At 45.1% G+C, this 24,875-nt stretch overlaps 1 protein-coding gene across 2 annotated transcripts in view; it reads left to right on the forward strand.

The window, feature by feature from the left end:
- Positions 1-24,875, forward strand: part of FAM222B (family with sequence similarity 222 member B) — a 214,245-nt gene that overhangs the window by 29,867 nt on the left and 159,503 nt on the right. Inside the window, exons 2-3 of one of the 2 annotated variants that reach the window (XM_073565500.1) lie at positions 18,088-18,217; positions 18,300-18,398. The gene's annotated coding sequence lies outside the window, so the exon portion shown is untranslated. The remainder of the gene's footprint in view (positions 1-18,087; positions 18,218-18,299; positions 18,399-24,875) is intronic. The other variant, XM_073565501.1, reaches the window with a different exon arrangement.

The raw sequence follows: 24,875 nt of genomic DNA on the forward strand, positions 1-24,875 counted from the left end.
GCTGGGTTCTGACACAAGTGAAGCGGGGTTAAATAGCACATGGAGCAGAGACCCTTCTTTTTGCAGCCGGGTGTCCGTCTGCTGTTTGACAAACATGGGGGTCTTCAGCGAATGTCAGAGATCTCGGATAAGTCCGTGTTTGCTTCCTCGCTGTGATACTGAAGGGATGTAGCCTGACCTTTCATGTGTATGGCTGACGGGGCTGGGAATTGTACAGTGTCGTTAGCGGAAATATTATATCGCTCTAGAAAATTATAGGCCGCACAGACGTCGCCGTGATTTATGGTCTCCATCTAGTGCGCGCAGGAAACGCTGCGTAGCGATATATCTTTTCTAATAATCTATTACGGTTTATATTCTGTAGAGCTCGAACCCCTCTATGGCCCCCCAACAATCATGGCAAAATAAAGCGTTGCACTTCCAGCTTTTGTGCCAATCATGATAAATGCACTAGACGGTACGAGATTAGGGCCCATTACCATGAAATGTGCCTATAATGACATGGAGGGAACCCCCTTTGGTGTGTCTTACAAATGGGCAAACATTCTACCCCTCTCCTTCTTTAGAGTAGATTCACCCCAGCGTATAAGGCTCTGTGCACATGTTGCGTTTTTTACGCTTTTTTTTTCTGTGCAGATTTGTTGCAGAATCTGTACTATTTCCTAGTATTGGCAAACCGAGATCCCTGAAGTCTCATGCACCTCAGATTTTTCTGCTTCAGCTACTGAACGTGTGCACACCAGGCATTTTTTGTGTTTTTTTTTTTTTGTTTAATGCAAATTTTCAGCTGCGTTTTACCATACAAGCAAATCTGAGATTTCAGAAATCTCACGCACACAGCTTTCTTTTTTTTTTTTGTCCTCCATGTTTTGTGCTTTGCATGTCTTTTTGCACAGTAGAGCACGTTGCTTCTTTCAGCAGTTTCACCCTTTGAAAGTAATGGGTGGTGAAAAAAAAAGCCCTGAAAATCCGCACCAAGAAACGCAGGTATCAGGTTTTGCAGCGTTTTTTGTGTCAAAACCTAAATACGGTAAATAGAATGAGATTTTATTTTATTTTTTTTTTGCACGTTATCATCATGCTCGAGACAAATGTAGCGTGACAAAAATGCACCAAAACCTGCGCAGCTTCTTTCCTGCCAATAGATCAGGTGGGAAAAAAAAAAAACGCATTGTGCGAACATAACCTTAGAGATGGTTCCGATTTTTCATCTAGAAAAGTGGGACAACTTTTTTTTTTTTTTTTGCTCACTTTTTGTCCATGTACAATCCATTTTTTTTTTTTTTTTTTTTCACAGCAGCAGCTATTAACCATTTACAGTTTCGAATGTGGCAGAATTGCAATGCGTCCGTACAAATCAGATGCTGTACTGTGTCTCCGTATGGCATCCGATTTTATTTGCGCACCCATTGACTTGAATGGTCGAGTCTCATCTGATTTTTACGGAAGTAACTTGGGCATGCTGCAATTTTATTTATTTTTATTTTTTTTTTTACAGATTCAGTCATTTAAAAAAAAAAAAAAAAAAAAAAGAGCTCCTCTGCACTGACCCATTGAATAACATTGGTCCGAGTGAGAGACGTGGTTTTTTTTTTTTTTTTTTCACGGACTGAAAATCCGACCCTTATTGTCAGTGCATATAATGTAGATTGCAGCCGTGGTTGCTCACTGTCCACAGTCACTTCCATAAGTTTATGGTCCTTTATGTGACTTGTGATTGCGAAAATGTGCATGTGACTCGTGTGGGTTTTGTTGCACATTTGGTAGTGATGACTTTTTAAAATATATATCCTGTACGGATGAATCGTAAGTGTGACCAGGAGCTAACACCTCTAGTAGATTGGTAGTAGCCATGACTTGGTCCCACTGAATAAGGGCTATGTTCACACAGAGTTTTTGGCAATGAATAATTTTTTCCTGAAATATTTTCAGAAACTGGTTTAGGCTAGTTTCACACTTGCTTTTTTTTGCAGCGCGTTTTTCCCGCAAAAAAACGCATTGAAAAAACGCATACATAAGCATACAACTGCTGCGTTTTTTTCAAGCATTTTTATGAGCATGCATGAAAAAAACGCAGCGTTTTTATGCGTTTGTATGCGTTTTTAGCGCGTTTTTACCGCGTTTGCGTTTTTTTCCAACATTTTTAGGTGGCCCCTCACACTACCCAAACCATGACTTTACTAACCCTGACCCTGACCCTAACCCTAACCCTGACCCTAACCCTAACCCTGACCCTAACCCTTAACCAAATCATACTTAACCCTAACCCAAACCCTAACCCTGACCCTAACCCTAACCCTGACCCTAACCCTTAACAAAACCATACTTAACCCTAACCCTGACCCTAACCCTAACCCTGACCCTAACCCTGACCCTAACCCTTAACAAAACCATACTTAACCCTAATCCTGACCCTAACCCTGACCCTAACCCTGACCCTAACCCTTAACAAAACCATACTTAACCCTAATCCTGACCCTAACCCTGACCCTAATCCTTAACAAAACCATACTTAACCCTAATCCTGACCCTAACCCTGACCCTAACCCTGACCCTAACCCTGACCCTAACCCTGACCCTAACCCTAACCCTGACCCTAACCCTTAACAAAACCATACTTAACCCTAACCCTAACCCTGACCCCAACCCTTAACAAAACCATACTTAACCCTAATCCTGACCCTAACCATGACCCTAATCCTTAACAAAACCATACTTAACCCTAACCCTGACCCTGACCCTAACCCTGACCATAACCCTAACCCTAAACCCCCTTAACTAACCCTAACTCTAACCCAAACCCCTAAATTCCATGGTTTAAAAAAAAAACGCATATGCAAAAAAACGCATACATGAGCATGCCAGTGCGCACATATGCGCATCCATAGGCTATAATGGCCATTTTTAGCGCAAAACGTGCGCATATGTGCGCATGCGCTTTTTTGCAGGGCCAAAAAATGCAACATGCTGCGTCTGGAAAATCCCAACGCACACCCCAAAAAAACGCAGCGCATGAAAATCGCATACATGCGCTGACCAGTGCGCAGGTATGCGCACCCATGTTAAATATAGGGGAAAAAACGCATGCGCAGGTGTGCGTTTTTTCCAGCGCTAAAAAACGCAAATGTGAAACCAGCCTAAGAGAGAGTGGTAACTTTTTATTTTTTTGCGCATCCTTTGACTCGGTACAAATTCACACGTTTCCCAGTCCATATGCCGGCGCAGTGCCCAGTCTGGAGGAGGTCACCAAGCCTGAAATTACAGCCTCATATGTGTCTCGGAGGCTCTAAAAATGGGACAGAAGACCCTGCCGTCGGTCTGGGTTTTGCGGCCTGTAATAGACCCAGGAAATACGCTTGTATTAACCTGGCCTTTTGATTTGACTGTGCCTAGTTTGGTTCTGACTCCATATACTTTTTTTTCGACTAGGTCTTTTTTCAAAACCTCTCCTAGAAAAAAAAACCTCATTTGAAGAGCAAAGTGGACTTCCCTAAGAAATGCTGTTATGAAGGAGAATTTCGGAGCAGATCTGTTCTTAAAAACAAAAGAAAAAAAATAAACTCAGTGAGAACATACCCTAATATTCCTGTGGCTTTGGATGGATTTGCTAGTAGTATTTATGGGGCATTGTTGACCACTTTGTAAGAATGTGGATGACCCCAGGTTTGTTACCCTGCAGTACTGAGGAGCTGAGGGTTTGGGTTTATTGGTATTATGATCAATAACCAATAGTCAGTAGCAGCAGAATTGCAATTTAGAATTTATTATTTTTTTTAGTTAGATTTAATTAAATGAAGCTAATTGTTTAATTAAAATTTAATTCTAATACTTAATGGTCAGTTGTTCTGAAGCCACTCCTTTGTTATTTTAGCTGTGTGCTTAGGGTCATTGTCTTGTTGGAAGGTGAATCTTCAGCCAAGTCTGAGGTCCAGAGCACTCTGGAAGAGGTTTTCATCCAGAATATCTCTGTACTTGGCCGCATTCATGTTTCCTTCATTTGCAACCAGTCGTCCTGTCCCTGCAGCTGAAAAACCCCCCCATAGCATGATGCTGCCACCTGTTGTGAACTCATTTTCTGTTTACCTCTGGCTTCTGGTGAGGGTGGTGGAGCTGGCTGTGTTGACAGAGGAGTTGTGAGTTCTCCATCCGGGCTCCCTCTAGTAGTGACAGTAGGTAATGAAGCTGATCTAAATGGCAGAGACCTGCCGCCTGAGGAGGAGGACTGTGAGTGGACATCAGGAGTCTGACTGGATTTAAGACAGCCGACTCCCTAATTTTGTGCTGGTGATTTTTTCCTGCCCTGAGGTTCTGGTTTCCAGTTCTGTTCCTGCCTTCTCAAGCTAAGTGTGCTCTGCTATTTTTTCACATGAGATTTGGTCTGGTTTACTCAGTTTTTGTGGTTAGCCAGCCCCTGCTGGGGCTGTGCTGAATTTCCATTCTTATGTCTCTGTTTATGCCAGTTTGCTTTTTGTCCCTGATCAGATTGGTCTCTTTTTGCTCTGTCTTCAGAATATACCAGAGTGCTGATATAGCTCAGACTATTTTTCTATCTGTGTTTGTGTTTTCATCTTGTCTCACCGACAATACATGTTTGGGGGCTGTCTATTGCTTTGGGGTCTGCTCTGGGGCAGTTTAGATTTCCCCTTTTCTTGCTTTAGGCTTATTTAGTTCTCCAGCTGTGACTAGGCGTCTAGAATCATCGTAGGTACGCTCCACGGCTACTGCTAGTTGTGTGGATATGATCAGTGGTCTGCAATCCGCTTAGTTACCAACCTCTCTGGTTTTCTGTGGCTTAGCTTGTTTTTGTTTTTCCTCCTCGGTGACTCATTCATAACAGCCACCACCATGTTTCACTGATAGGATTGTATTGGGCAGGTGGTGAGCTGTGCCTGATTTTCTCCACACATAACGCTTAGAATTATCACCAAAAAGTTCTATCTTCGTCTCATCAGAGCAGAGAATCTTATTTCTCATAGTCTGGGAGTCCTTCATGTGTTTTTTCAGCAAACTCTATGCAGGTTTTCATATGTCTGGCACTGAGGAGAGGCCTCCATTGGGCCACTCTGCCATAAAGGCCATTCAGGTGGAGGGCTGTAGTGATAGTTGACTTTGTGGAACATTCTCCCATCTCCCTACTGCATCTGTGGAGCTCAGCCACAGTGATCTTGGGGTTCTTCTTTACCTCTCTCACCAAGGCTCTTCTCCCTCGATTGCTTTGGCTGAACATCCAGATCTAGGAAAACTTCTGGTGGTCCCAAACTTCTTCCATTTAAGGATTATGGAGGCCACCGTGCTCTTAGGAACCTTGAGTACTGCAGAAATTCTTTTGTAACCTTGGCCAGACCTGTGCCTTGCCACAATTCTGTCTCTGAGCTCCTTGGCCAGTTCCTTTGACCTCATGATTCTCATTTGGTCTGACATGCACTGTGAGCTGTGAGGTCTTATATAGACAGGTGTGCGCCTTTACAAATCAAGTCCTATCAGTTTAATTAAACACAGCTGGACTCCAATGAAAGAGTAGAACCATCTCAAGGAGGATCACAAGGAAATGGACTGCATGTGACTTAAATATGAGTGTCTGAGCAAAGGGTCTGAATACTTATGACCATATGATATCTCAGTTTTTCTCTTTTTAATAAATTTGTAAAAATTTCTACATTTGTTTTTTTTTTTTTTTTTTTTTTTCAGTCAAGATGAGGTGCAGAGTGTACATTAATGAGAAAAAAATGAACTTTTTTGAATTTACCAAATGGCTGCAATGAAACAAAGAGTGAAAAATTCAAAGGGGTCTGAATACTTTCTGTACCCACTGTACATAGAGTGGACTTGGGGGCCACCACCTTCCTCTAACAGCAGTGATCAGAGCAGGTACAATCCCTTCTGTTTACCCTCTTAAATTTCGGTATCAGTCTATGGCAGTGGCATTTATTTGGCATGATCTTGGTTGGGCCTCCATTCAGGCGCTCATCTGACATGACGAGATCCCCCTGTTCAGCAAATCTACCACGATCTGTGTCCTATGACAATCTTCCCTCCCTAATGGAAGGCTAAATGCGCACATACTCTGTGATTTCCCCCCTCCTCTTAGGGTGTGTGCACACGTTGCGGATTCTGCTGCGGAATTTTCAGCGCGGATTTTGCAAAATCCGCAGGTCAAAAGACCTGCGGTTTATCTGTGGATTAGCCTGCGGTTTCCCCTTGTGGTTTGACACCTCTACAATGGAGTAGGTGTGAAACCGCTGCGGAATCCGCACAAAGAAGTGACATGCTGCGGTTTTGAAACCGCAGCAAATCCGCACAGAAAATTCCGCACTGTGTGCACTGTACTGTACTGTGTGTACTGTACACCACAGCTAAAACTGCTGCGGATCCGCAGGGCCAAATCCGCTGCGGATCCGCAGCAGAATCCTCAGCGTGTGCACACACCCTTACTGTGACCATCACTAGTTGTTTGACCCTGCACAGAATCAAAACTGATATCCTGAAGTGTACACATGACCTTGGCATGGTGCAAATAAATAACTCTGACGAATAAAAACTTATTAGATTAAACAAAAATAAAATTATTTTGCTATCACCACTTCCACAAAAATAAAGTCTTTTAAAGTAAAAAAAAAAATATATATACGGTATATATACGTACACACACACACACACATATATACTGGCTGAAGTATCCACAAAAATAGTCTTTTAAAGTAACAAATAAATAAATAAATATGTGTGTATGTGTATGTATGTATGTGTATATATATATATATATATATACACACACACATACATACTGGCTGAAGAGCCCGGCGCTGCTCGGGCATAGTAACTAACTGTAGTTAGTTATATCAAATTATAATTATCCTCCATCCCATAGTCCCGTGCCCATATACCCATCATACATATTTGCCATCCCATAGTAGAGTGCCCATATACCCATCACACATCCTTCATCTCATAGTCCAATGCCCATATACCCATCACATATCCTTCATCCCATAGTCCCGCGCCCATATACCCATCATACATATCCTCCATCCCATAGTCCCGTACCATATACCCATCACACATCCTCCATCCCATAGTCGAGTGCCCATATACCCATCACACATCCTCCATCCCATAGTCCCATGCCCATATACCCATCATACATATTCGCCATCCCATAGTCGAGTTCCCATATATCCATCACACATCCTTCATCTCATAGTCCAATGCCCATATACCCATCATACATATCCTCCATCCCATAGTCCCGTACCCATATACCCATCATACATATCCTCCATACCATAGTCCAGTGCCCATATACCGATCACACATCCTCCATCCCATAGTCCCATGCCCATATACCCATCATACATATCAAACAATTGACATGCTGCGTTTTGAAAACCGCAGCAAAACCGCGCAGAAAAAAACGCAGCATGTGCACAGCTTTTTTTTACTTCCATAGGAAATAAAGGTACTGTACAACGCAGCAGAAACCGCAAAGTGTGCACATACCCTAAAGATGCGGGGCGCAATATAACCATATAGCCAGAAGTGAATGGTTTAGGGAATATACAGTGACATGTAGAAGTTTGGGCACCCCTGATCAAAATTACTGTTATTGTGAACAGTTAAGCTAGTTGAAGATGACATGATCTCTAAAAGGGGTTAAGTTAAATATGACACATTTATTTTGTGGTTTAGGCTCAAAAAATTTTTTTTTTTTTTTCCATTTAAAAAATTATGAAAAGGAAAATGGACTGATGCAAAAGTTTAAGCGCCCTTGGAGATTTGTGTGTTCAGATAACTTGACCAATATTTCAGACCTTAATTACCTGTTAAGGTTATGCTTGTTCACTATCATCGTTAGGAAAGGCGGCCAGGTTGTTAGCAGCGGATTAATCAGCGTAACATCCAGAGTCAGCAACACAGAATGTAGATTTATTCATATCCAGGTTGAACAGCTTACAGCATGAAATGTGATCAGTCTGGTATCTGCTGTGACTTGCAGCATGGGAGCATTACAACAACAAGAAGGGAAGAGAAGGAGGGGGCATCCTGTCTGTTTTTTTTTTTTTTTTCACTGAACTTTGTTAACAATCTCACAATATGCACAATATATAAAACAGTACAGTAGTAGTTGTTGCAATACATACAGATCAATATGCATTATTCCAACACCCCCACTCAACAACTACTTATCCTCTTAGTCCCAGCGTGGTCCTCAATTCTTGGAACCTGGCTCGTGGCAATGGCTTTGTCATAGTGTCAGCTGCCATCTTATCAGTTTCACAATAGACGAACTGAATTGTGCCACGATCTATCAAATCACGTAAATGATGTCTGACGTCAATGTGCTTGGTTCTAGCACTGATCTTTTCACTGCATGCAAGTTTAATGCATCCTTGGTTGTCCTCATAAATCACCGTCGGCTGAGTTGACGGTGTGCCAAGATCATCCATCAATTGTCTTAGCCAAATGACCTCCTGGCTTGCATTGGCTGCGGACACATACTCCGATTCTGTAGATGACAAGGCAACAGACACTTGTTTCCTACTAGACCAGGAGATTAAACTTTCTCCAACTTTAAACAAGTATCCGCTTGTGGATTTACGATCATGCGAATCACCAGCCCAATCTGCATCTACATAGCCGGTGAGTTCTTGTAATTGTGACTTCAGCTGGACTACTGGCGTGATGTCACAAAACTTGGGGGACACAAAGTTCTCATCAATCACTACATCTCTACTTATTGTGACCTTGTTTGTTTCTGGGTGTAGAATCCTATAACCTTTCTGGGTTTCACTGTAGCCTACCAGGATCCCTTCCTTAGCGTGAGATTCCCACTTAGTTCGCCTTTCTTTGGGAACATGTACAAGCGCTTTACTTCCGAATATTCTTATATGATGTAGTTTTGGCTTTCTGCTGTTCCATTGCTCAAACGGAGTTTTCTCTGTAGCTTTACCTGATAGTCTGTTCTGAAGATAGCAAGCTGTCATGATTGCTTCACCCCAATATGCTGTGGGCTGATTTGCATCAAACAACATACTTCTTCCACTTTCACAGAGTGTTCGGTTCCTTCTTTCCGCGACACCATTTTGCTCAGGATTGTACGGTACAGTGGTCTGAAATAGGATTCCATTTTTCTTTAAAATGCTCTGTGTCTCATTACTTGTGTATTCAGTCCCATTATCTGCATTCTCCCAAATTTATTATATATCTCAGCTAGATATACTTCAAGTTTCTCTGGAACTTCTTTCTTGCTGTGAAGCAGATGGACAACTGTATATCTTGAATGATCATCAATAAATGTGAGAAAATATCTCTTCTTCCCAGGAGTCTGAGTGCTCATTGGACCACAGACATATGTATGTATTAAATCTAGTGTCTGTTCTGTTCTTGTAGTACTTCTCTTAGGAAAAGCTTTTCTAGACATTTTCCCTTTGATGCAGCTAGTACATTTCATTATCTGGTTACATAGATCAATTGTAATGTCCTCAGCTAGTTGCTTTTGAACTAACTTCCTTATTGCTTCTGGGTCTCTGTATGCTAGGCACCTATGCCATACATGAATGCAGTTATTGTGCCTTTCTTCCTGAGCAGTATACACACACTTGTTGCATTTAAGCTGGTAAAGTTCATTTGTGATTTTTCCTTCTGCTAGTGTGTGGCCCTCTTTTGAGATGATGCAGCTATCATGCTTAAATGTAACTTCATTTCCAGGACGTCCTATCCTGACAGCACCATGGGGTTGACCTTTCATCCTTACAGGGACAGGAAATACACGAGAGGTTAAAAGGTCCCCTCCCACACCACACTCCAGTGTTTTTCCTGTCCCTGTAAGGACAGGCACGAGAGCGCCGCAGCGGCGGCGGCAGGAGAGCAGAAGACAGGAGCTGTTAGTACTTACCGGGGCCAGGAGGTTCGGGGTCCCAACCGCCAACTCCTCCGGTCGGACGGTGCGCGCGGCACCCCCCTAAGGAGGGTTTCCCGCCTGCGGTCCCGTGGAGTGTCGCTCCGGGACGATGTATCGCTCCCCCCCTCCAGCGCGACTCCCGCAAGAGCCGACGGCGCGTCACTTCCGGTCGCCGGGTATGACGACTTCCGGTTTGGGTCTGCGTCGTCAGGAGAGAGTGTCATGGCGGGAGAAGCGTTTCCAGCGCAAGACAAGGTAGGATAAGAGCGGGGGGGAAAGCGGGGGCAGCGGTACAGAGCGACCGGTCACCTTCAGGATCATGGACGGAGAACACGGACGCAGGAGCGAGCCAGACCCAGCGGCCGTGAGTAGGAGGCCGGGTGGGTTGTGAGTTCAAAGACAGGAGCTGTTAGTAAAACAGTCTCCTGTTCTTTTGTTAGGACAAGTCGGCGCCGACCCCGGCGGCAGCAGCATCTAGGGGGTCAAGCAAGCCCAAATGCCCCATCTGTGCCAGCAAACTGCCGAGCACATGGAAGAAACCCTTATGCGAGGACTGTACCCTGCAGATCATCAGAGGAGAGCAGGCCACGTTCCTCACGGAGATGCGCACAGTGGTCAGAGAGGAGGTCCAGGCCTCCGTCTCTGCATGGCTACCCACGCATTCGGCCGACCGGTCCCAATCCAAAAGGCCAAGATGGGAGTCCGACCAGTCTTCAGAGGAGGAGATACGGGGTACGGACTCGGAGGAAGAAGGCGAGATCACCTCTGAACCCCTAGAGACATGGAAAAAGTACCTCTTCACATCAGAGAATACGGACGAGCTCCTCAGGGCAGTGATGAGTACGATGCAGATCGAGGAAGCCCCGAAGGAGCAATCCATCCAGGACGCGATGTTCGGGGGGCTAAGAGCCAAGGTCTGTCAGGTCTTCCCAGTCAATGACCATATCCGGGCGATGATCCTGGAAGAATGGGAGGATGCCGAGAAAAGACTGATTGTGCCGCGAGACTTTAAACTGCGACTTCCATTTAACCCGGAAGACATCAACACTTGGGATGAGGTGCCTAAAATCGATTCCCAGGTGGCTAAGGTGTCGAGGAAGACCTCAATTCCCTTTGAGGACTCTTCCAGTCTCAAAGAACCCATGGACAAAAAGGCCGACGTGCTCTTGAAGAGGGCTTGGGAGGCCTCAGCGGCGGTGATGAAAGCAAACATAGCCGCCACTTCAGTCGCTAGGTCCATGTATCTATGGATCGACCAGATGGAACAACAATTAAAGGAAAAAGCCCCTAGGGGCGATATCCTTGAGAGCATTCCCCTATTAAAAATCGCAACTGGTTTTCTGGTGGATGCTTCGGCGGAATCTGTAAGATTTGCGGCCAGGAATAACTCTTTATCCAACGCGGCCCGTCGAGCCATATGGATGAAAACCTGGTCAGGGGACTACCAGTCTAAAAATAAATTATGTTCCATACCCTTCTCGGGGGGGAAAGTATTTGGGCCGGCTTTAGATAAGATTCTAGAGAGTGCCTCTGACGACAAAAAAGGGTTTCCAGAGGAGAAACCTAAAAAGCAGTCTTCCTTTCAGAGATTCCGTCCTTACCAAAGGCAGGAATATAGAGGGAAGGGGAAATCTCCTCGCTGGGAATATTCGAAGGGGGGGAAAAGTAGGGCTCCCGCGTCTCGTTCCGGGCAAAGTTCCAGAAGCAGAAGGCAATGACGCCATACCGGTAGGGGGGCGTCTCAGACACTTTGCGGGGGCTTGGCAACTCATCTCCCAGAACCCATCGGTCCTCAATACAATCTCCCAGGGTTATTCCCTCGAGTTTACACAAAACCCCCCTGCACGATTCGTAGTCACAGAACCCCGTTCCAGAGCCCTGATAGATCCTATATGGGCCGACATAGGAGATCTATTAAAGACCGAGGTAGTGGTTCCCGTCCCAGAAGCGGAGAGATGTCAGGGGCACTATTCAACTCTCTTCACGATAAAAAAACCGTCAGGAGAAAGCCGAACCATCATAAATTTAAAACCATTAAATCAATGGGTTCGGTACAAGAGATTCCGAATGGAATCCCTGAAAACCGCCATCCCGCTGATAGACCAGAACGCTTCCATGTGCACTATAGACTTAAAAAGTGCGTATTATCATGTGCCCATCCATCCTCAATCTCAGAGGTTCCTACGTTTCGCCCTAAAGAAAGGCGGCAGATACTACCACTTTCAGTTCCAGGCCCTTCCGTTCGGCTTGGCGTCAGCACCTCGAGTTTTTACGAAACTGGTCGCCGAAGTCGTGGCAAATTTAAGACGAGGGCATAATCATCGTGCCTTACTTAGACGACTTTTTAGTGGTATCCCGTACAGCGGGGGAGTTGAAGGAACAACTCATTTCAGTAATTTCCAGGCTCGAGAGCCTAGGTTGGATCCTGAACAGAGGAAAGTCAGATCTTCGGCCCAGTTCTCAGAAAAAATTCCTGGGGGTCATGTTGGACTCCAGAAGAAGAATCTCACTCTTACCCGAAGAGAAGAAGAGGCCCATCATGGACAAGGTTCGTCAACTCGATCAGCACCAGGTTTCAATAAGGACCGCGATGAAGATTCTGGGCACCCTAACCGCATGCATACCCTGCGTTATGTGGAGCCAGGCCCACACAAGAATCCTGCAGAGGGAGATCCTGTCAAGATGGGACAGACGACAGTCCTCACTGGACAAGAAGTTCCGGCCGTCTCCAGCTTTAAGATCATCCCTGAAGTGGTGGACCAACCACAGAAATATCAGCCAGGGGGTTCCTTGGATCCTATCTCCATGTGTGACCATCACCACGGATGCCAGCAGAGAAGGATGGGGAGCTCACCTAGAGGGAAGATACCTGCAAGGAACATGGCCCAAGAACATCAGCTTACAGTCCTCAAACTACCGAGAACTACAAGCGGTTTGGGAAACGCTGAAGAGAAGCAAGTCATGCCTACAGAACCAGCATATAAAGATCATGTCGGACAACGTGACCACAGTGGCCTTCCTACGCCACCAAGGGGGTCCAAGGCACGGGAAGCTTCAGGACCTAGCGGCTCGCATCCTCACCTGGGCAGAAAACAACACCTGCTCCTTATCAGCAATACACCTGGAAGGCTCCCAAAACATTATAGCCGACTACTTAAGCAGGCAAGAAGTCCGGGCCACCGAGTGGGAGCTAAAAGAAGAGATCTTCAGAGACTTGTGCCGTCGCTGGGGGACACCCCAACTGGACCTCTTTGCGACAAGAAGAGACGCCAAACTGGAGAGGTTCTACTCCCTCAATCCGGCGGACCACCTGGAAGAGATCGACGCCCTGAACCAGAGCTGGAGAGGGGGACTACTATACGGGTTCCCCCCTATCGCCATAATACCAAGGGTTCTCAGGAAAATCCAGGAGGAGGGAGCTCGGGTGATGCTAATCGTACCCTTTTGGCCCCGGCGGAGTTGGTTTCCCCTCCTCAAGAAAATGGCTCAGAAGGGACCACTCCATCTACCAACGTCGTCAGACCTACTTGCCCAGGGCCCAGTTCAACACCCAAACCCAGGAAGCTTGCAACTAGCAGCATGGATCCTGAGAGGGACATCCAGAAGTCCAGTGGCCTCTCGGACCAAGTGATCTCTACATTACAGGCCAGCCGTAAACCTGTCACGCGGGCAATATATCGTAAGATCTGGAAGAGGTTCTGCTCAGAAAGTGGTAGTGCCCCTTTAGACCTGTCTCGGCCCAATATCCCTCAAATCCTAGATTTCCTACAGGCAGGATTTGATAAGGGCCTAACCACGAGCACTCTCAAGGTCCAGATAGCGGCCTTAAGTACTTTCTTCAATTTCTCCCTATCATCCCATCCATGGATAGCGCGATTTACCAAAGCCACCCAGAGGTTAAGACCCACATTAAGAAGGACGGTCCCCCCGTGGGACCTAAATCTAGTCCTCAACTCTCTGTGTAGGCCCCCTTATGAGCCAATATCAGAGATAGACATTGCAAAGCTCACACAAAAGACCGTATTTCTGGTAGCGATCACCTCAGCCAAGCGCTTAGGGGAGATCCAGGCTCTCTCAGTCCAGAACCCCTACATTCAGATCTTTGAGGATCACATAGTGCTCAAGCTAGACCCGAGGTTCCTCCCGAAAGTAGCATCTCCGCAAAATCTAAACCAGGAGATAATCCTACCCTCATTTTGTCCAGACCCAAAAAATGATAAAGAAAAACTGTTCCATTCCCTGGATGTTAGACGTGCAGTCATCCGCTACCTAGAGGTCACCCGGGATTGGCGACAGGACACAAAACTATTTATCCAGTACGGCGGTAAAAATAAGGGTAAAAGCGCAGCTACACAGACCCTGGCAAGGTGGATTAAGACAATTATCATCTCGGTGTACGAGGCCGAAGGTTTTCCTATACCGGTAGAACTTAGGGCCCATTCCACCAGGGCAATAGCGACATCATGGGCAGAGAGGGCGGGGGCCTCAGTAGATCAAATATGCAGGGCCGCCACCTGGTCTACACCGAACACCTTCTGTAGACACTATAAGTTGGACACTTTGACAGCTAGCCAGTCGACCTTCGGTCGTAGAGTGCTACAAGCAGTAGTCCCACCCTAAGCGAATTCCTACTTTGGTATTCCCCATGGTGCTGTCAGGATAGGACGTCCTGGAAAACGGAGATTAGACCTACCGGTAATGTTATTTCCAGGAGTCCATCCTGACAGCACTGGTAGTTCCCTCCCTAGGATTTGTATTGGTGTCAATATGCTTGTACTAAATCTCAATAAATTTTAATTGCATCCATACTGGTGTGGTACTTGGAAAATCACTGGAGTGTGGTGTGGGAGGGGACCCTTTAACCTCTCGTGTATTTCCTGTCCCTGTAAGGATGAAAGGTCAAACCCATGGTGCTGTCAGGATGGACTCCTGGAAATAACATTACCGGTAGGTCTAATCTCCGTTTTCCTTGTTTTGTGAGTTTCTTCACAGATAGTAAATTAGTCTCAAGACTAGGCACATAGAGCACATCTTTTACTGGGATCTTCTTGCTTTGTGTTTGTGAGATTTGACAATCAATATAACCTTCTCCCATACCTTGTGAAGTTATGTACTGACCATTAGCCATAATCACGTTCTCTGACTTACTTTGGTTAAGCTTAGAAAAGAATTCCCTGTTATTATTCATGTGACTAGTTGCTCCAGAGTCTATACACCATGCATGCTTTGATGTATTTACACTGACAGTAAATGCAGTTTCAGTACTCACAGAATCATTTTCTGCAGACCCAGCACTTTTAACCCTTTGAAGACTGCTTTGCTTTTTCAGCTGATTCATTCTAGCTTTCCAGACTCTGCAGTCGGCTTTCAAATGTCCTGATTTCTTGCAAACAAAACATTCACGTTTTTCTTTTAGGTGCTTTCTGTTATCATTTAGATTTTGTGTCTGTAAAGCAGATTCTGCATCGCATGTCCTGCTGTTTACACCTTCCGCTTATATTCATCTATGAGCTTCCCTCTGACATACTCCAATGTAAGCTCATCATCTGGGCGCGCATCTAGTGCGGTTACAAGCGTGTCATAGTTTTCTGGAAGACCACTAAGGCCTCTTTCACACTTCAGTTTTTTACAATCAGTCACAATCCGCCAGGTTTTGAAAAAAAACGGATTCTCTCTCTCTCTCTCACTAAAACGGATCCGTCCTTTTGGCGGCTTATAACTGATGCAAAAAACTGAAGTGTGAAAGAGGCCTAAGCAGTAATGCGGCTACATGAAAGTCCTTCAAATCTTCCCCAATGCCTCTCAGCAGGTGCCAAACCACAGCGGAATCCGCACAAAGAATTGCCATGCTGCAGTTTTGAAACCGCAGCAAATCCGCGTGGAAAAATCCACACTGTCTGCACAGCGGTTTTCATTGATTTTAATGAAACTGCTGCGGATTCGCAGGACCAAAACTGCAGCAGAATCCGCAGCGTGTGCACACACCCTAATATCCCACATCATCCCGTCAGCCAGAGCCACCAGACTACTACCACTAATATCCCACATCACGTCAGCCAGAGCCACCAGACTACTACCCCTAATATCCCACAACATCCTGTCAGCCAGAGCCACCGGACTGCACCCCCTAATATCCAACATCATCCCTTCAGCCAGAGCCACCGGACTACTACCACTAATATCCCACACCATCCAGTCAGCCAGAGCCACCGGACTACACCCCCTAATGTCCCACATCATCCCGTCAGCCAAAGCTACCGGACTACTACCACTAATTTCCCACACCATCCTGTCAGCCAGAGCCACCGGACTACACCCCCTAATATCCCACATCATCCCATCAACCAGAGCCATAGGACTACTACCTCTAATATCCCGCATCATCCCGTCAGCCAGAGCCACCGGACTACACCCCCTAATGTCCCACATCATCCCGTCAGCCAAAGCTACCGGACTACTACCACTAATATCCCACACCATCCCGTCAGCCAGAGCCACCAGACTACACCCCCTAATGTCCCACATCATCCCGTCAGCCAAAGCTACCGGACTACTACCACTAATATCCCACACCATCCCGTCAGTCAGAGCCACCGGACTACACCCCCTAATATCCCACATCATCCCATCAACCAGAGCCAAAGGACTACTACCTCTAATATCCCGCATCATCCCGTCAGCCAAAGCTACCGGACTACTACCACTAATATCCCACACCATCCTGTCAGCCAGAGCCACCGGACTACACCCCCTAATATCCCACATCATCCCGTCAGACAAAGCTACCGGACTACTACCACTAATATATCATTCCGTCAGCCAGAGCCACCGGACTACTACCCCTAATATCCCACATCATCCTGTCAGATTGGGGTCAGAACCATAGCGCTGAGTGGAACGTTCCTAACTTCCATACCGGGGATCCCTTTAAGAGAGGCCTGGGGTGAGAACGAAAGCGCTGAGTGGATTTGTCCTGACTTCCATACCAATGATCCCTTTAATAGAAGCCTGGGGTGAGAATCAGAGCACTGAGGGATTTACCGTAACTTCCATACCAGAGATCCCTTTAAGAGAGACTGGGATCAGAACCAGAGCGCTGGATGTATTTGCCCTGACTTCCATACCAGAGATCCCTTTAAGAAAGGCCTGGGGTCAGTACCAAAGCGCAGAGTGGATTTGCCCTAACTTCCATACCAATGATCCCTTTAAGAGACCCTGGGGTCAGAACCATAGAACGAGCTGAGTGGAACGGTCCTAACTTCCATACCAGGGATCCCTTTGAGAGGTCTGGGGTCAAAACCAAAGCCCTGGATGGATTTGCTCTGACTTCCATACCAATGATCCCTTTAAGAGGGAAGATGTGCCTATGGGATGGAGAATGTGTGATGGGGATATGGGCAGGGAGGGGGGATTCATTTCTGTCATGTGCTCTCTGCTCCTTTCAGGGGGGCAGACAATGGCTGGGAGCTTATTTTCCTGGGGATGCTAGATTTCTCCCACCATGTCAATGTCTGCTGAGGTGTTGTCAAGTGGGAAAACTTGCTCATAGCAACCAATCGCAGCTCAGCTACTTTCAACCAGCTCTGGTGAAATGAGAGATACTTAGTGATTGGTTGCTATGAGCAACAGTTTTCATTGCAACCAATCATAGCTCAGCTTCTTTTGAACAGCTCTGGTAAAATGGAAAGATGCTTTGTGATTGGTTGGTGATACACACATACATACATGCATACATACATACATACACTTTTATATATAGAGATTACCCATTTAAATTAGGCCATTGGGCCATATCCTTTTTACTGTTTGTACATAAAATATTATAATATTCCAATATTTTATACTAAGATCTATTAATTAAATTGTACTTTGTTTGACAACCACTTTAAGTTTGTTTCCATATTAAAAACATTTGATAAGGAAAAGTGTCCTCAATTGTAGACACTTTTTTTTTTTTTTTTTTATAAATATCATAGCTCAAGAGTTTGTCCAAGCTTTTAATTTTTGCCCTCTATGTATTTGAGTTTGACATCCCTGGTTTAGGGTATTTTCAGGGCGAGGTTAAAATGTTTTGAATTTTATGTTCTAAAGGTTGGTAATTACCATGTTGATGGCTTCTTTGTGCTTGATTAGTAAAAACAAGTATAAAAATGTAATAATAATTTTTGCATCTTTGTATCATTTCATAGATCATCAATTCCAGACACACTGGACTTTTTATTAAGGGAAACATCAAAAGAGACTCGACCGCTATGCATCCCTAAGAAGGGTGAACGATGGCCCCCTCCTGCTCTTCAAAAGCACTGTGAAAATGAGGCAGTAAGTACAGAGAGAATATCAAGCTCTAGTTTCATATCTTTGTGCTTGTTCTGTTTTTTTTTTTTGTGTGTGTTTGTTTCAGATTCTCTGAAAATTGACAGTCTCTGCCTGCTGATCTAAAAAGCCTTACACGCCCTGCTGTCGCACCTTCTTCTCTGCAGGAGCCATCACACATTGAGAGGTAAACTACAAAATGGCAGACCAGAGGGAGAAAATATCCCTTGAAAAACAATATATCCTTTATTTGTATTTCTCAGCTTAAAGGGAAACTGTCGCCAGGTTTTTGCTATTTAATCCTAGAGCAGCATAATGAGGTGGCAGAGAGTCTGATTCCAGCAATGTGTCACTTGCTTAGCAGCTTGCTGTAGTTTCAATACAATCAGTGTTTTATCAGTAGGAGATTATCATTAGAGGACTAGGTCACACATGCAAGCCAGTCCAGTTTATCTTTGCAACTCCGCCCCCACCCCTGATTGGCAGCTTCCAGTATATATCGTCAGCAAACTGCCAATCGCGTGTGGGCGGGGCTATGGACAGATCAACATTTCAACCACTGCTGCATCTACAGCATAGATAACAAGGATTCTAGCTAAACTGCGCCAAGCAGCCCAGTAAGTGACACATCGCTAGAATACGAGTCTCTGTCTCTACATCATGCTGCTCTCAGATTACATAGCAAAAACGTACTGATAAGACAACCCCTTTAAATGGAATACATGTCAGATATTTCTGGCTTATTCACTGGCTTTGCCATGAATATCTTATTAGATTTGGGTCTCACCTCCAGAATGGGATGTGATCAGGCAGGTGGCAGCGCAGATCAAGGATTTGCTTTGGACCACCTGCATAGAGATTGTACATTACCCAATTTTCGCACAATACTCTAAGGCTACGTTCCCGTGATCAGTAATGAGCCTCGCTTTTTTTTTTTTTTTGCTGCGTCCTTGTTTTTTCCCTGTGTCCAAAGCACTGTGTTCTAATCGCGCAACAGAAATTGACATAATGCAGCTCGTAAACCCGCACCGCGGGTGAGTTCATCAGCGTCAAGTGTGCTGCGTCCAAAACGCTGTTAGTCCTGATCGTGGGCACGTACCCTTAAGGCTGTGTGCCCACGTAGCGATTTTTAAGCGTTTTTGCCGCGATTTTCGGCACGAAAACGCTGCGAAAACGTTTAAAAATTGTGTACAGAACGCCCCCCATGCATTCCTGTGGCATTCCGCACATGCTGTGCTAATGCTGCGCTTTTTCCCGCAGCGGAATCGCATCGCGGAAAAAATCGCAGCATGATCATTCTTTTGTGCGGAATCGCAAAGAATTGCCGCGATTCCGCACCCATAGGAATGCATGAGAACCGCTTACTTCCCGCATGTGGCTATGCCCACCATGCGGGAAGTTAAGCGTCTCATGTGCGGTTGGTACCCACGGTGTGGAGGAGAGGAGACTGTCCTCCAGGCCCTGGGTACCATACCCCTGTAAAAAAAGAATAAAAAATCAGGGTATATTTACCTTCCGATGTCCCGCGCTGCATTCCCGGCCTAAGCGTTCCCAGTAATGCCTTGCGGCAAGGCCCTGTACTAACGTAGTCTCGCGTGACTCTAGCGGTCTCGCAAGATCGCTATAGCAACGCGAGACTACGTCATCACAGGTCTCGCAAGGCATTACTGGGAACGCTGAGGCCCGGGATGGCAGCGCGGGACGCCGGAAGGTAAATATACCCCGATTTTTTTTTTTTAGCATTTTAACATCCTATCTTTTACTATTGATGCCGCATAGGCGGCCTCAATAGTAAAAACCTGGTCACACTTGTCAAACACTATGTTTGATGAGTGTGACCAACCTGTCAATCACTTTCCAAGCGATGCTTCAAATCTCTTGGAAAGTGCTTGAATATCGCACGCGAAAATCGCTGTGAAATCGCGTGGAAAAAAACGCACGATTTCTGGGAAGGAGTCCGGTTTTTAATGAGCGTTTTAAAACGCTACGTGGGCACATAGCCTAAAACTTTCATGCCGCTTTCTGCCGCGGATCTGCACAATGATTGTCTCATTATCATTCAGTGCGGCTGAGTAGCATGCATGCTGAATCAGATGGCAGAAGAGAATATATCCATTAACCCACCATCCCCCTTCTAGCATAGACTAGACAGGGCCGCTTTAATTGTTGTCAGGATTGTTTTGTGGGTTTGTTATTATTTTATTAGATGTTATTGCATTAATTAAAAATGTGCTAAATGCATTTGTGAGGATATTTATATGGTGCGTCCCGGGGTGAAAGCTGTAATGTGCCGGCTATGGGCAATACTTTGTTGCCAATATACAATTTATCTTCATAAATGTCTAAATGTATAAATAAATGATTGGGGGGATGATACAAAATGAATTGTAATGCAGCATTTTTTTTGTATAAGAGACAATTCAGGACATTTTTGTCTAAAGGTATAGTTGTGCGCTATATTTTTTATACCTGTTTGTGGTATTTGGTACCAATATTCAAAAAGGGGTGTAAAAGGGAACCTGGAAACTATAGGCCGGTAAGCTTAACATCTGTTGTGGGTAAAATTTTTGAAGGGTTTCTAAGGGATACCATTATGGAATATCTCAATGTTAATAAATGTTTAATTCCATATCAACATGGATTTATGAAGGATCGATCCTGTCATACTAACCTGATCAGCTTCTATGAGGATGTAAGCTCTCAAATGGACCAAGGAGAATCATTGGATGTCATTTATCTCGACTTCTCTAAAGCATTTGACACTGTCCCACATAAAAGATTGGTAAGTAAGATGAGAAAGCTTGGGCTAGGGGAAAATGTGTGTAGATGGGTAGGTAGCTGGCTTAGTGATAGAAAACAAAGAGTGGTTATTAATGGGGCATACTCAGATTGGGCCAGGGTTACTAGTGGGATACCAGAGGGTTCTGTATTGGGCCCCCTACTATTTAATATATTTATTAATGATCTAGTGGATGGCTTACACAGTAAAATATCAGTATTTGCAGATGATACAAAACTAAGGTAGTTTACACAAAGGAGGACAGTTTGCAACTACAGACAGATTTGAGTAAATTGGAGAATTGGGCTGAAAAATGGCAAATGAGGTTTAACACAGATAAGTGTAAGGTTATGCACATGGGAAGGAGAAACAGATGCTACAATTACTTACTAAATGGGAAACTGCTGGGGAAATCAGACATGGAAAAAGACTTAGGCATCTTAGTCAATAAGAAGCTAAATTTGAGTGCCCAGTGTCAGGCAGCTGCCACCAAAGCAAGTAGGGTCATGGGATGCATTAGAAGAGGTCTGGGGACACGAGATGAAAACATAATTCTCCCTCTGTACAAATCACTCGTCAGACCACACTTGGAGTATTGTGCGCAATTTTAAGACATTACTGAACTTGAAAGGGTTCAAAGGCGGGCTACAAAAATGATAAATGGAGTTGGTTCACTACAATACCCAGAAAGGTTATCAAAATTAGGTCTATTTACTCTAGAAAAGAGAAGACTTAGGGGAGACCTAATATATATGTACAAGTATATCAGAGGGCAATACAGAGATCTATCCAATGAACTGTTTGTACCAAGGACTGTGACAAGAACAAGGGGGCATTCTCTTCGTTTGGAGGAAAGACAATTTCTGCACCAGCATAGAAGAGGGTTCTTCACGGTAAGAGCAGTGAGGCTCTGGAATTCTCTTCCTGAGGAAGTGGTGATGGCCAACTCACTGAATGAATTTAAGAAAGGAATGGATGCTTTTCTTTTGAGCAACATTATAGAAGGTTACGAATAACATAATATTATAGGTAGATGGTTGACCCAGCTTAGGGGAAGGAATTTTTTTCCCTATGGAGAAAATTGGCTTATACTCTGTGGGTTTTTTGCCTTCCCCAGGATCAACAATGCAGAACAGCTGCACTAAAAATAGGCTGAACTAGATGGACATAAGGTCTTCCTTCAGCCTTCAAAACGATGTTACTATGTCATAACATGTCAAAGCTGTATGCATGCACTGAGCTGTACAGAGACATTCAGTCCCTGAGGCTAAGCGCTATGTACAGTAACATGTTAATGTTAAATTACTGTTATTATGAACAATTAAGCAACTTGAAGATGAAATGATCTCTGCAAGGCCTAAAGATAAAGATTACCCATTTCCAAAAATTACAAAAAGGAAAATGGGCCGATGCAAAAGCTTGGACATCCTTGGAAATGTGTGTGCTCATAACTTTGACAAAGGTTTCTGACCTTAATTAGCCTATTAGGGTTATGGCTTGTTCATGATCATTGTTAGGAAAGGCCAGGTGATGATTTCCCAGCTTTATAAAAACCCTTCCTCCTCTAATCTTGTGCCAAAAAAACACCAACCATGGGTTCTTCTAAACAGCTGCCTAGCACTTTGAAAATGGTGGAGCGTTTTCAATTTGCCCTTTCCTCAGTTTCAAAATGTAATTAAGAAATGGCAATTATCAGGAACAGAGGAGGTCAAGATAAGGTCTGGAAGACCAAGAAAAATTTCAGTGAGAGCTGCTCATAGGATTCCTAGAGAGGCAAATCACAACCCCGCATGACTGTAAAAGGCCTTCAGAAAGATTTAGCAGACTTGAGTTGTTACATTGTTTTACTGTTCAGAGACAGCTGCATAAATTATTTATTTATATAGCGCCATTGATTCCATGGTGCTGTACATGAGAAGGGGTTACATACAAATTACAGATATCACTTACAGTAAACAAGCTAACAATGACAGACTGATACAAAGGGGGAGAGGACCCTGCCCTTTCGGGCTTACATTCTACAAGATGATGGGTAAGGAGACAGTAGATTGGGGGGTTGCAGCAGTTCCGGTGTTGGTTGAGGCGATATCTCTGGTAGTGATGAGGAGGTATCAGGGTCATTGCAGGCTGTAACCTTTCTTGAAGAGGTGGGTTTTCAAGTTCCGTCTGAAGGATCCGAATGTGGTTGATAGTTCGACATGTTGGGGCAAAGAATTCCAGAGGATGGGGGACACTCGGGAGAAGTCTTGGAGGAGGTTGAAAGAGGAGCGAATAAGTATGGAGGAGAGAAGGAGGTCTTGGGTGGACTGGAGATTACGTGAGGGAAGGTATCAGGAGATTAGCTCAGAGACATATGGTGGGAGACAGGTTATAGATGGCCTTGTAGGTAATTTGAACTGGATACGCTGGGAGAATGGGAGCCAGTGAAGAGATTTGCAGAGGAGTAGTGAGGATAAAGATGAATGAGTAGGGCAGCAGAGGTAAGGATGGACTGGAGAGGTGCGAGCGTGTTAGCAGGGAGGCCACAGAAAAGGATGTTGTAATTGAGGCGGGAGATGATGAGGGCATGTACAAGCATTTTAGTAGATTGGGGGTTGAGGAAAGGACGGATTCTGGAAATAATTTTGAGCTGGAGGCGACAGGAGGTAGAAAGAACTTGGATGTGCTGTTGGAAGGACAGGGCAGAGTCAAAGGTTACTCCGAGGCAACGGACCTCCGGTACGGGGGAAAGCGTGATGTCATTATTTGTGATAGGTCAGGTAAGAAAGATCTGTGAGATGGAGGAAAGATGATGAGCTCAGATTTGTCAACATTAAGCTTGAGGAAGCGAGAGGAGAAAAAGGAGGATATGATTGATAGACACTTCGGGATTCTGGACTGCAGAGAGTTGACGTCTGGGCCAGAAAGGTAGAGCTGAGTGTCATCGGCATAAAGGTGGTACTGGAATCTGTGGGACTTTGAGTTGCCCCAGGCCAAGTGTATAGATTGAGAAGAGTAGGGGTCCTAGAACAGAGCCTTGTGGGACTCCAACAGAGAGACGGTGGGATGAGGAGGTAGTGTGGGAGACGCCGAATGTGCGGTTTGAGAGGTATGAGGAGATCCAGGATAGGGCGAGGTCTTTGATGCCAAAGGAAGAGAGGATCTGTAGTAGGAGGCAGTGGTCAACTGTGTCGAAAGCAGAGGACCGGTCTAGAAGCAGAAGTATAGAATATTGTCCGTTTGCTTTAGCTGTGAGTAGGTCATTAGTAATTTTGGTCAGGGCTGTCTCAGTGGAGTGACGGGGGCGGAAACCAGATTGTAGATTGTCAAAGAGCAAGTTAGATGAGAGGTGGGAGGAAAGTTCAGCGTGAATGTGCAGCTCCAGGAGTTTGGAAGCGAATGGGAGCAGTGATATTGGGCGATAGCTGGACGTGGCTGTTGGATTGAGGGTTGGCTTTTTAAGGATAGGTGTTATTGTGGCATGTTTGAAAGCAGAAGGGAAGGTACCGGATGTTAATGATAGGTTAAAGAGGTGGGTTAGGGATGGGATAAGTGTGGTGGTGAGGTTGGGGAGGATGTGGGATGGGATGGGGTCGAGTGCACAGGTTGTGAAGTGCGATTTGGAGAGGAGACAATTAAGCTCCCCTTCAGTGATGTTGGAGAGGAAGGTTATGGGGTTTGGGCATTGGTCTGGTGTACAAAGGGGTTGTGGTGGTTGAACAATGATGACTTACCTTGTTTGGTTGATCTTATTTTTGAAGTGTATGGCAAAGTCCTCAGCAGAGATGAGGAAGGTTGGAGAGGGCAGTGGTGGGTGGAGGAGGGAGTTAAAAGTTTTGAATAACTGTTTGAGGTTGTAAGATAGGGAGGATACGAGGGTTGTTAAGTAGGCCTGTTTTGCAGAGG

This window comes from Dendrobates tinctorius, unplaced genomic scaffold (assembly GCF_039654945.1).
Source record: "Dendrobates tinctorius isolate UK_male_01 unplaced genomic scaffold, ASM3965494v1 ptg000016l, whole genome shotgun sequence".
Classification (NCBI taxonomy): domain Eukaryota; kingdom Metazoa; phylum Chordata; class Amphibia; order Anura; family Dendrobatidae; genus Dendrobates; species Dendrobates tinctorius.